Source organism: Myotis yumanensis, unplaced genomic scaffold (assembly GCF_028538775.1).
Source record: "Myotis yumanensis isolate MYYU_CA2020_CCGP unplaced genomic scaffold, mMyoYum1.0.hap1 SCAF_17, whole genome shotgun sequence".
Classification (NCBI taxonomy): domain Eukaryota; kingdom Metazoa; phylum Chordata; class Mammalia; order Chiroptera; family Vespertilionidae; genus Myotis; species Myotis yumanensis.
Window position 1 is genome coordinate 9289675 of NW_027223768.1, and position 13003 is coordinate 9302677.

Sequence of the window (13003 nt, forward strand, 5' to 3'; positions counted from 1 at the left end):
GTGTGATTATGGATGAGTTTTATTTTCTTCCTTATATTATGTACCTATTTCTCTGTAATTTCCAAATTCTCTTCAATAAATGTCACTCTTATAATCAGAAAAATATTATTCAAATGCTCAGATATCTTTTCAATAGAATTTAATTTGTCTTTAAGGTATCTTTTGAGGTAGGTAGGAAACAGACACTTTTTTTTTCTCATTTTAAAGTGGATATATATACCGAGGCATCATAAAGTGTCCTGCCTCAAGTCACATCATTTATAACAAAGAATTAGCGTCTGAAAGAGGAACCCACCTCCCTTACATAAACCCTGGGGAGAAATGCACAGGGCTGGTCTCTTCTCAGAGCCTCTTGGTGGCTGGCTGTCAGGACTGCCTCCGTGTCTGCACTGACTGCCCCTGGAGGAGACCCAGAGAGTGAGCCGTGGCGCCCCTGCCCTGGCTCAGCTCTCTCCAGCCTTTTGTCAGAAAGGAAAAATCCCAAAATGTATCTTTGGATGATCACGATTGCTAAATAACCTGCCCGATCTGTGCGGTCATTTCAGATTACCAATGCCGTTGTTTGCTAGATTCCTGGAAGCCTGACTTCAGAATCATAGGACTCTTCTCCCCTTGAACATTTCTTAAGAATAGGGACTGTGTCTATTCTTTTCCAAAGAGTCCCTGCCAAATTCCCAATACAGAGTTATTTAACCACTTGTCATGGAGTCGTTCTAAATACTCATTAACTCACTATAACCATCAGCATTAGGACCTTGTACCTTGAGGGCACTATGCAACATCTTATTACCACGTGAGCTGACTCATTCATCAATGTGGGATCTCTAACTTTCCATTTGGAGAATGAATAAATCTTGTGATTTACTTTTTTTTTTTTTTTACTTTAAATAATTTTTTGTTTTTCAGTTACAGTTAACATATAACATTATATTAGTTTCAGGTGTATACCCCAGTGATTAGACATTATATAACTTACTAAGTGAGCATCCTGGTGATTCTAGTACCCATCAGACACCATACATAGTTATCACAATATTATTGACTGTATTCCCTATGCTGTACTATACATCCCCATGACTGTTCTGTAACTACCAATTTGTACTTCTTAATCTCTTCACCTTTTTTACCCATCCCCTTAACTCCCCTCTCATCTGTCAGCCATGAAAATGTTCTCTGTATCTATAAATCTGTTTTTGTTCTGCTTGTTCATTTATTTTGTTTTTTAGATTCAATTGTTCATAGATATGTATTTATTGCCATTTTATCATTCATATTTTTTTATCTTTTTTCTTCTTAAAGAATGCCCTTTAACACTTCATATAATACTGGTTTGGTGGTGATGATCTCCTTTATCTTTTTCTTGTCTGGGAAGTTCTTTATATGCCCTTCAATTCTAAAGGATAGCTTTGTTGGGTAGAGTAATCTTGGTTGTAAGTGCTTGCTTTTTATCACTTGAATATTTCTTGTCAATGTCTGCTAGCCTGCAAAGTTTTTGTTGCGAAATCAGCTGACAGCCTTATGGGAGCTCCTTTGTAGATAACCAACTGCTTTTCTCTTGCTGCTTTTAAGATTCTTTGCCTTTAACCTTTGGCATTTTCATTATGATGTGTTTTGGTGTGGGCCTCTTGGAGTTTATCTTGTTGGAACTCTCTGTGCTTCCTTCACTAGGTTAGGGAAGTTTTTCATCATATTTCAGGTGGTTCTGAATGATGGTTGTTCTGTAGTTTAGTTGTAATTTTGATGTGATTGTGGGAGGATGTGGTTGTGAAAGCACTGCATTTACCTACCCCACCATCTTGACCGGAAGCCTCTATGATTTACTTTCAAGAGACTCTTTTAATGTTTGGATGTGTCAAATGACAACTCTTTCTTTTTTTCAGTCATGGCTCTTAATAAACAAACCAACCAACAAACAACAACAAAAAACTACCTGGGCTCATCTATAGAGATTTGACTTTAACTGGCCCCTAGGGGGGCCCAGGCATGGTGTGAGTTTTTTAAATCTCCTTTGATAATTCTAATGCTCCACCAGGGTTGAGAACTACTAAGTTAAAGTTTGAATTTTTGCCCTCTGACGTATTTAGTATCTGTGATTATTTGATACCTAGTTTTTGGTCAAGAATGCAGCATCCAATTATAACACAGATCCCATGGGGAAGATCAGGTTTAGGTTTTTCCATGTGCGTTCCAGAAATGTACTGCAGTGACAATCAAGTATTGTTGGACATTTTATATTTATCCAATACCCTCAAAAGAAGCACTTAGAAGAGACCTGTTTCTGAAATCGATGCCGTAGTTCAGGAAGGATGACTTCCTTGCGATATTGAGGCTTCTAATCCATGACTGTTGTTTATTCCTGCATGTATTTAGGTCTTGTATCAGTCAGGATCCAGTGAAGAGACAGAAACCAGACCTGTGATTTCAACAGGGAGAATTTAATATAAAAACTTGTGGACTGATACAACTTAAGTAAAAAGGTGGATACCTACTTAAAAGGGGAGATGATTCTAAGGTTACACAAGGGGCAACTGCCAAAATCGGCTGCTACCTCTAGAGCAGAGGGATGGTGAATACGTGTAGACACTCGGAAACTTAGAAGGGCTCCTTCTCCACTGCCAAGGCTGAGATGCAGACCTCTTTGGAGAAGGTGTGGCTGCCATGGAATCATGGGAAACCACCAGTGATGGAAAACAGCAGGGTGTGGGTCTCCACCGACTACAGGAGTGGCCCACCACTGGGGGTAAAGGAGAATGTTGCTGGAGGACTTGGCTGGTCAGCTGGTCCTAGGACCTCTGTTGTGGATAGAAAAGGTGATAAGGGGTATCAGTTGCTCATTCCCAACCTCAAAGAGAAAATTGTCAGTATTTCCCCAGACTTGTTTTCTTTATGTTTTTAGAGGCTATGGACTGTTGGGGTCCAGCCACAGCAGGTCCAGGGGTTCCCAAAGGTGTGGACGGAGTTGGTGAAGAAGGAATGACACAGAGACAGCGTTCAGTTGATCAGCAGCCTAGCCAGGTTCTCTAGCCAGGATCTCCAGCCAGGTTCTGTCTTTTATTGTCTTGTTACATCTGTATTTATACCAGTTGATTTTAATCCTGTTAATTTCTATTCCAAAGGTTAGGGCATGTCTTATCTCCATTCCAGGGAGTAAAGATTATGTAGCTTAAGGGTGATTGTTCATAGTTAAAGTGATTAACTACCCGCCTGGCATTTAGTTAAGGAGTTTTATTCCCTCCCTAACTTCAGGGAAAAATCCCTACCTGGGGAAACAACCTTTCTCAGAGAGGTGACCTTGGTTAAAACACATAGTGCCAAGAAGGTGAGCAAACATATTAAGAACAGTATGCCATATACACCAGGTCCCTAGAAACATATGCTGTGCAGATGTTTCTTCCCTGCAGCGACTGTGTCAAGCAGCAAGGATGGACCGGCTTCCAGCAATGGACAATAAGCGGGGGGGGGGGGGGGGGGGGGGAATCCCAGTACCATTCTACAAAACCCAACTTTGATTAGCAGTGGGAGGCGACTTATGGTAAGAAAGGCAGCCTTAAAAAGGAAAAGGAGGGCCCTAGCCAGGTTAGCTCAGTGGACAGAATGTCCATCTGTGGACCGAAGGGTCCTGAGTTCGATTCCGGTCAAGGGCATGTATCTCGGTTGCAGGCTCCTCCCCAGCCTGGGCCCTGGTCAGGGTGCGTGCAGGAGGCAATCAATCAACGTATTCCTCTCACATTGGTAGTTCTCTGTCTTTCTCTCTCTCTTCCACTCTTTCTAAAAATCAATGGAGAAATATCCTGGGGTGAGAGTTAAGTAAAAAAATAAGGAAAAGGAGGTTACCTGTGTTGAAAGAGGGGCCGTTTTGCTGCTCAGCCAGCAGTTCTGGCCCCTAGGGCCCTGGGGCTCACTGGTCCCTCCAGCCTTCCTGCTGCTGGAACTGGAATCAGTACCCCGACCCCCTCCCCATCACTCTGTTCCGAAGCATGGGGTCTGGTTTCCTGCACAGTCAGCGTGGACCCAGATGTTTGAGAGCAGAGTCTGTTCTGATTGGCGATGTCAGAGGAGCCAGGAGGAGAGGCTGTTCTCTGCAAAGGCAGCGATGCGCGTGCTGTGACAGCAGAGAGGGAAACAAGAGTGGGCGAGGGAACACGGAGATGGGAGACACTGTCCATTTGGCAAGAAAGAGGAGAGTCGGCGGCAATAATGCTTCAGAGGCTGTAAGAGATGAGTGACTCCAGATCAATATCAAAAGGATCCTATTAGGCAGCAGCTAGTTTTGAAGCGGAATTGGTGGGTGACGTTAACTGCTTCTGGACAGGAGGCTGTACATTCAATAATCTTGTGGCACCTTTTCAAATGTAGGCGAGCGCCTTTTGTTGGCTAAGAAAGAGCTCTAAGTGAACCTGCTGGGTTTGGAACAGGCTCCGGAGGTGCTTTGGCGACCTGGGAGCCCCAGGCCCTGGCCCCCAAGCCTCTGGCCTCCACATCCTCTCCAGAACGCTCCTTCTCCATCAGCTGGCAGGGGGAGGAGAAATGTCTGAGGAGGGTGGAGCCAAGATGCCCTGGTGAGGAGCTGAGCAGTGTCACTCCGGAGTCTGAGCAGACCCCACACAGTGATGGGGCCCAGGGGACCCGCACTGAAGAGCGAAGAGGCTTCCCAGGAAAGAAACGGGGGGTGGAGCGCTCTCCCTGAGCCTGCAAGAGATTTTAATTTAATTTGACCTTGACACCATTTTGAGAAAGGAAAGCGTCCTTGAATTCTCTCAAATTCAGAACAGTAGAGTGTGTGTGGTGTGTGTGTGTGTGTGTGTTCGTTCAAATACCGCTCCCTTGAGAAAAGTGTGAATAGAGGGACTTTAAAGATGAATCTATGTGAGTACCCAGGGCATCATGGAAAATTCTATTTTAAAAGAGCTGCCGCGCCTTTAAACGACATGTCTTGGATAACCCTCATGTTTTTTTGTTTGGAAGCAAAACATTTCTGTTCTTAGCTTTGATTCTTCTCTAGTGATCCCAAAGCGAAGGAAACCACACGATGCCCTAGAAAGAGAGAGGGCTTGGGGCTTCCGTGGCAATTAAGCAGGGGCTCCGTGACTCGGGAAGAGCTCAGCACCTCCCAGCCTCGGTTCCGTCTGCAGAAGAGGAGGTCAGACCGTGATTTGCGGTGCAGTGTTCTCATGCCATAAGCTCAGTCCTTGTGAAACCCACCCTGCCTGTGCGCCGCCGACTGCTATCCAGTGCTCCGCTCCCCTCCCCGCTGGGAATCAAATGCTGCTTGCGCCAGGCTCCTGATCCCATTCAGTTCCGTGGTAGACATGTCAGAGGCGTGGGAAATGGACTCAATGGGAAGTTCCAGGACTTGCCTACGACCACCCCAGTTCCCAGCAGTTCTATTCCTTCCAGATCTCCATCTTGCCACCCCTCCCCCTGCTCTGTGCATGTAAATGGAAATGCACTGGTCAGCCAGCCTTGCCTGGCCATTGCGAGCACAGCCCCTGGCTCCTCTCGGTTCCTTTGCTCTTGGTCTGCGGGGCCTCTGAGGTTGGGAACAAGGACCACAACGTGATGGTGTCTCCCTACGGGGAGCAGGAGGGGCTGGCCCCCCGAGGAAGCTGCAGAGAAGGGGGAGGCGTGGCATCCAGCCCCGAGATGGCTGGGCCTGTGCTCTTCCTCCCAGGCTGCCCACCCTCTCGCCGCTGTTTGAGGAGCTAGAACAGTCGCTCCTGAATCCTGTCGGAGGGCAAGGTGACTTCGGTCACACATATTCCATGACATGGATGTCCAAACAGGAAACCGAAGGGAACTGGCTTTTTACTTCTGGTTTTGTTAACACGCGGCTGAGAACGGACAAGACCGACGTGACCGCTGTAATCCTAAACGCTCTGCACCCCAAGAAACAGACCTGCATGGAGCGAGCCTGATACGAGACAGCTTTCGCTACTTGGAAGCCAAGGGTTCTGCGGGCGCAGGAACTGTGAGACTGGGTTTAGAAGTCAAGGCTGACCTTAGCTGACACTTCCCTACCTGCCAGGAGCCAGGGACGCGAACCAGGTGGCCAGCTCCAAGCAGAATGCAATTACCCGGATGGCAACTGTTTCTTAATTCAAAACTTTAGCTTCACCCTTTGTGTTTTCTTTCCCTTATGAAAAATGAGAGGGGGGGTGTGTGAATGCACTGAGTCTGAGTGCCGCTGGGCTATGAGATGAGCGGCCTGCAGCGCGGTGCCTGGCCTCCTGGGCTGCTCCCTGGAACAGGAGGTCCTGGCACCCCCCCCCCCCCCCGCCAGCTCTGTTCTTAGGAAGCCGTAGAATGGCTCCTCTCTAATTAGCCGTTTCTTTCGCAGATGGTCTTTCTTTCTTTCTTCCTTTTTTTTTTTTTTTTTAAGCATGGATATTCAGACTTCTTATTCTGAAGGAGAACCTCTCTGGGCTGGGCTGGCACTGTCATTTTTAGTGGCTTTATTTCCCTGGCCCTCAGCTGTGGTTTGGCCATAACCAGATCAGTGTAGACAGGTGGAGGTTTGACCGACGACCTCTGCCCACTCCACTCCTGCCCTCTGGTTACTGCTCACGCTCACGCTCACGCTCGCTGTGATCCGGAGACACGCCCACGATGGGTGAGGAGGTGGGCGAGGGAAGGAGAGCCAGCCCGAGGTAGACTCTGCTCTGCCCTCTTCTCTAGACCTGTCTCCATGGCTGCCTTCAGCCTTCCCTGGGCCTTGTTTCTTCCAGGCTGAGTAGGTATTTGAAATCGAGACAAATCCTTGTACTTTGGGAACAGTTACTATGTGGCAGATAATTGTTAAGTTCTTCCGTGTATCATGTCTGTTGGTCCCCATAGCAGCCCAGGGGTATAGTTCCTGATAAAATAGATTCCAAAGCCCAGCCATGGTGGGTGGCTCAGTGATTGAGCATCAACCCATGAACCAGGAGGTCACGGTTCAATTCCTGGTCAGGGCACATGCCCAGGTTGCAGGCTCGATCCCCAGTGTGGGTGTGCAGGAGGCAGCCAATCAGTGATTCTCTCTCATCATTGATGTTTCTATCTCTCTCTCTCCCTCTTCCTTCCTCTCTGAAATCAATGGAAAAAAAATTATATATATAAAATTATCTTTAAAAAATTAGAACCAGCCAGAGAAACCCTTTCCAGGTGTGCAGGCAGAGCTGACCATGTCTTCTTTCATACCCTCATGATGTGCTTCATAGATGCAGCATCTCTTGCTGGGTTACTCTTTGCATGTCTCTCTCTCTCAAAATATATTTTTATTGATTTCAGTGAGGAACGGAGAGGGAGAGAGAGATAGAAACATCAATGATGAGAGAGAATCATTGATTGGCTGCCTCCTGAATACCCCACACTGGGGATCGAGCCTGCAACTCGGGCACATGCCCTTGACCGAGTCGAACCTGGGACCCTTCAGTCCGCAGGCTGCCGCTCTATCCACTGAGCAAAACCAGCTAGGGCTGCATGTCTCTTTTAAGCCAGATGCTGAACTATTTAAGGGAAAAGAGTGTGTCTTGGTCATCTTTATATGCCAGCATCAAGCGTCGTGCTAGGCTCAGAGGAGATGCCCAATAATGGCTGTTCTGGGTGTTTGCATGAACTTGCTCTGACAGTGTGGGGTACCAGAGGTGGGGGATAGTGGGTTCTTGCTGAGAGAAGAAGAAGGAGAAGAAACCTTTCTTATGCGCTTATCTGGAAGGGTCCACATGCGGAACCAAAAGGGCAGCCTCCAGGGTAAAACCTAAGCTGTTAGAGGTGAGCTATGCTGGGAACTGTTTCGGTGCCTGGCCTTCTTTTCGGTTACTTTCTACTGCTGTTACCAAAACTCCCCAACTTTTATGAACCAAACCACTTTTTGATGGTTTCATATCCTCTTCTCTCTTGTTTTAAAAAATGTATTTTTATTGATTTCAGAGAAGAAGAGAGAGATATAGAAACATCAATGATGAGAGAGAATCACTGATCCGCTGCCTCCTGCCTGTCCCACATGAGGGGATCGAGCCTGCAACCGGGCACGTGCCCTGACCCAGAATCAAACCATGACCTCCCGGACCTCAACCACTGGGCCACGCCGGCCAGGCTGTATCCTCCCCTCCTAACGCGGCTTTTCACCTGCTGACAGGATAATGGGCACAGTCCCTGAAGCCCAGGGTCCCCGCAGAGGCAGCTGTGATCCATAGGACCAGCTTCCACAGCACTTGCTCAGTTGTTTTGCAAGGAAGATTTAAAAGCCAAGAATAGCAAATCCATCCCCTCCAATGGTAGCCCTCATTTCCTTAGTGCTCACGGCTGTGTCCCTGGGACCAAGGCTAACAGGTCTGATGAGTTACCTCCTGCCCCTCCTCTTGGTCGGGCTCGTCGCTGGGTCCTGAGTCCACCTGAAGCCACGTCTCTGCGGTTTAGATTCTCAGTCTAGAGTCCTTCTCTGTAGCCATGTGAATTTTGTTTGCAATGTCCCCATGGTTGTTGACTTGAAGAAAACACACGGTGAGTTCTGACATGCCAGGATGCTGTGGCATGCAAGAGTGTTTAGGATTGGGGTTGGGGGGCTAGAAGAAGTGTATGAGGAGAGAGTGCGAGAAGACCCAATCCTGGCTCTTAATTTCAGCACCTGATGTCAAACACATGCGAAACAACTATCATTGTTGTATTGACTAAGGCTGCTAGCAATAAAGGCAAATGGTGGAGGTAGCTGTTGGGTTAAGGGAGGCGGAGGGAAAGGCTGAGGACTTGGCTGTGTGGTGGGTAACGGCCCCCAGGACAGGATCTAGGCCAGTGATGGCGAACCTATGACACGCATGTCAGAGGTGACACGCGAACTCATTTTTTTGGTTGGTTTTTCTTTGTTAAATGGCATTTAAGTATATAAAATAAAGATCAAAAATATAAGTCTTTGTTTTACTATGGTTGCAAATATCAAAAAATTTCTATATGTGACACGGCACCAGAGTTAAGTTAGGGTTTTTCAAAATGCTGGCACACAGAGCTCAAAAGGTTCACCATCACTGCTCTTGGTCAAGCATGTGAAACTCGCTCCTTTAAGTCAACGAGGCACGCGGCCTCGAGTTTGACATGCTTGCTCTAGGTCAGTGGTTCTCAACCTTGGCTGCACATTAGAATCACCTGGGGATCTTTTTAAAATCCTGATTTCTGGGCCTCATCCTCCGGAAATTCTGTTTCTTTGTTATGGGGTGAGGCCACAACATTAGTAACAAAGAAACAGAATTTCCGGAGGATGAGGCCCAGAAATCAGGATTTTAAAAAGATTCCCAGGTGATTCTAATGTGCAGCCAAGGTTGAGAACCACTGCTCTAGGAGGTGAAGGCTGACTTCTCTAACGTTTCCGGAAGCAACACTTGAGGGCTTCAAGTCATTAACAGACAAAGTACAATTAGAAGAGAACTGGTGAGCCTTAAAGGGGGATTAAGAGGTGAGTAGCATATGGAGTCTGAGGGAAATGTTACAGGGGTCAGAATTACTCAGCTGACAGGTGTTTGATGGTCGGCGGTGTGCCTGGACCTGTGCCCTTGTCTGCTGCTGGACAGGAGGACACAGATGGGCAGTGGTGGGGTGGACATTGGCAGGGAGAACTCAGGTGAGCAGCACTGGCTTTAATTCAGTGAGAATGGTGGCTGAGTGGCTTTCTGAGGTAGCTAGAAATCGTAGAAGATAAAGATGCGTGCTTAAGTCCGGCGGTGTGGCTCAGTGGTTGAGCATCAATTCATGAATCAAGAAGTCGTTGGTTCGATTCCTGGTCAGGGCACGTGCCCGGGTTTGGGGCTCGATCCCTAGTAGGGGCGGACCGGAAGCAGCTGATCAATGTTTCTCTCTCATAGGTATTTCTATCTCTATCCTTCTCTCTTAATCTCTCTCTAAAAAATCACTAAAACATTTATATTTTTGTAAAAGATGTGTGCTTCAGATTGTTTCCATGCTAGCTCTGGGCCAGAGACTCCCATCCTTCCACATTCCTAGCTCATTGATCTCCCAAAGTTTTGCCTCCCACGGGACATGCTACCTGGGTGTAGGCACCAACTCTTACTTCCAGGCCCTTCATTGCGATGGTGTGTTTATTCAATTCAGCAAGTACTTATCCAAAGTGCTAGCATTCTTGGCTCAAAACACTGACTTGCATCATATTTTTCATACAACTGCTGACTCTCTTCACAATGACTGGGCCAACCCTCCATGGTTGTGTCACACCCTCCTTGAAGCCATCCACACTTGGCGGCCTTGGGGTCTCTAGATGCTGCTAAAGGTCTCTAGGCCAATCCTTCCATGGTGCCCTGCTGGGGTCCAACCCCAGCAGGTCCAGGGGTCCCCAAAGGTGTGGACGGAGTCGGCGAAGAAGGAATGACACGGAGACAGCCTTCAGTTGATCAGCAGCCTAGTCAGGACCTCTAGCCAGGATCTCCAGCCAAGTTCTGGTTAGGATCTGATTAGGATCTGATGTTTATTGTCTTGTTACATCTGTATTTATACCAGTCGATTTTAATCCTGTCAATTTCTATTGCAAAGGTTAGGGCGTTTCTTATCTCCATTCCAGGGAGTAAAGATTATGTAGCTTAAGCGTGATTGTTTGTAGTTAAAGTGATTAACTACCCGCCTGGCACTTAGTTAAGGGGTTGTATCCTCTCCCTAACCTCAGGGAAAAATCCCCACCTGGGGAAACAACCTTTCTCGGAGAGGTGACCTTGGTTTAAAACACATAGCACCAAGAAGGGGAGCAAACATATTAAGAACAATATGCTATATATGCCAGGTCCCTTGAAACATATGCTGTGCAGATGTTTCTTTCCTGCAGCGACTATGTCAAGCAGCAAGGATGGACTGGCTTCCGGCAGTGCCCCAAGCTCGGAGCTTCAGGAGAGCTGATAGGCGGCAGATAGAATAGAGAGGCCGGACTTGCCCCGCCCCCTCTTCTAGAAGCTCTGTTTGTCCCTGGCACTGCTTCTGGGAGGCTGAGAAGGTGCCCCAAAGCTCTGCCACTCTCCTGGTTTTCTCCCGTGCCTGTCGCTCCCTGAACTTCAGTTATTTCATGATGAAAAAGAGGGGCCTGTTTGATCTTGAAGGTTCCGTCCAGAAGCCTCCCCCCAAGGGGGGGGAAGAAATCTCTTCCAAGAAAAGGACTTTTGCCCCTTTGGTCTTTCATATTTCATAGTAGCTCTCTTGCCTCTGAGACCTCTGCACCTCAGTCCTGCATTGTCTTTTTAAAACTATATATATTTGTTTTATTGATTTCAGAGAGGAAGGGAGAGGGAGAGAGAGAGAGAAATAGCAATGATAAGAGAGAACCATTGATCGGATGCCCCCCACTGGGGAACCAAGCCCACAACCCCAGCATGTGCCCTGACTGGGAATTGAATCTCGACCTCCTGGTTCATAGGTCGATGCTCAACCACTGAGCCACGCCGGCTGGGCACCATCCCATGTGTCTTAATTCCATAGGCCTGTCCATAGCTCCTCATTACAACCAGGCGGAGTTTCTCTCCATCACTCACTTCCATAAAAAAGTTGGCCAACTCCTGATTCTTTACTCTATTTTTTCCCTTCACCTCTTAAAATTAGCCCTCAACTCCTACCAATAGCCCTCACTCCTGAAAACACCTCTGAAGACTGCCCAGAAGTGCCTAGACCAGTGGTCGGCAAACTGCGGCTCAAGAGCCACATGCAGCTCTTTGGCCTCTTGAGTGTGGCGCTTCCACAAAATACCATGTGCGGGCGCACACGTACAGTGCGATTGAAACTTCGTGGCCCATGCGCAGAAGTCGGTATTTTGTGGAAGAGCCACACTCAAGGAGCCAAAGAGCCGCATGTGGCTCGTGAGCCGCAGTTTGCCGACCACTGGCCTAGACCATAACATGTAGGGGTAGTGTTTAGAGAAAACATCAACTTCCGGGGGGCAATAGCGAGGCCGCGTCTGATGTGCTGAAATGTCTTCGTTGAATATGTTTCTTTCCAGATAACTGCTGTGGGAAACGGAAAACTTATCCAAGACCCCGAAAGCGGAACGGGATGCTCCTGGAGGTAGGATCAGTTGTGGCGGGAGAGTCTGTTGACCTGCGTAGGGCGTTTTGATGAAATACGGAGTAGACAGATGGACGGAAGTGGGAAGAAAGGGCTCTAGCCGAGGTCGTCTTGGTCGGAGGAGAGAGGCGTGTGGGAAGCTTCTGCATTTGTGAGAACAGCCGTGTGGAAAGCAACCCCTTTCCCCGCCACCCAAACTTCACTGGTGCTCCGCTCTGAGACCACTTTCAGAAGTAGGAAGCTGGCTTCCATTTTGCAATGGTGAGGCCAGGCTTCCCTCATCACTCGCTGAGTGGTCTTGTGAGAAGAAAGTCCTCGATCAGAAAAAAATAGAGCTAAAGCCCTTTACCTTCCAGACGTGTGAGAATCCAAGGGGATTTTACATGTAACAGTATCACATAGCGGCAGAGGCAAAAACTCAGATTTCCCTGACCATTTCTTCACTCCTCCCCACTCTGAAACGCAGCGGGTCCTGGGAGGACCTTCAGTGACCGTCAGCTGCCAGGTAATCAGCTCTAGAGACAAGGGCAATCCATGCCTTGATTTACCAGGGTTGTATTGTCGAATGAAGAGGGATCATTTTACTTACGGAGAAAACAGAGATCAGCTGGCCGGAGAAATCGACATTGTTCCCTTTTGCTTTCAACTTCTGGTGGTGGTTCTTGCTGCACTTTGTCCATCAGACCAAGGCTCAAGGGCTGACTCACCTTACACAGGCTAAGAGAGCTTTAGCAAGCAGAAACCTCCAGGTCAGCAGTCGTAGGGGCTGTCGGGACGTGTAAAGAAAGCATTTTCTAATCTAGACCAGTGGTTCTCAACCTTGGCTGCACATTAGAATCACCTGGGGATCTTTTTAAAATCCTGATTTCTGGGCCTCATCCTCCGGAAATTCTGCTTCTTTGTTACTCATGTTGTGGCCCCACCCCATAACAAAGAACAGAATTTCCGGAGGATGAGGCCCAGAAATCAGGATTTTAAA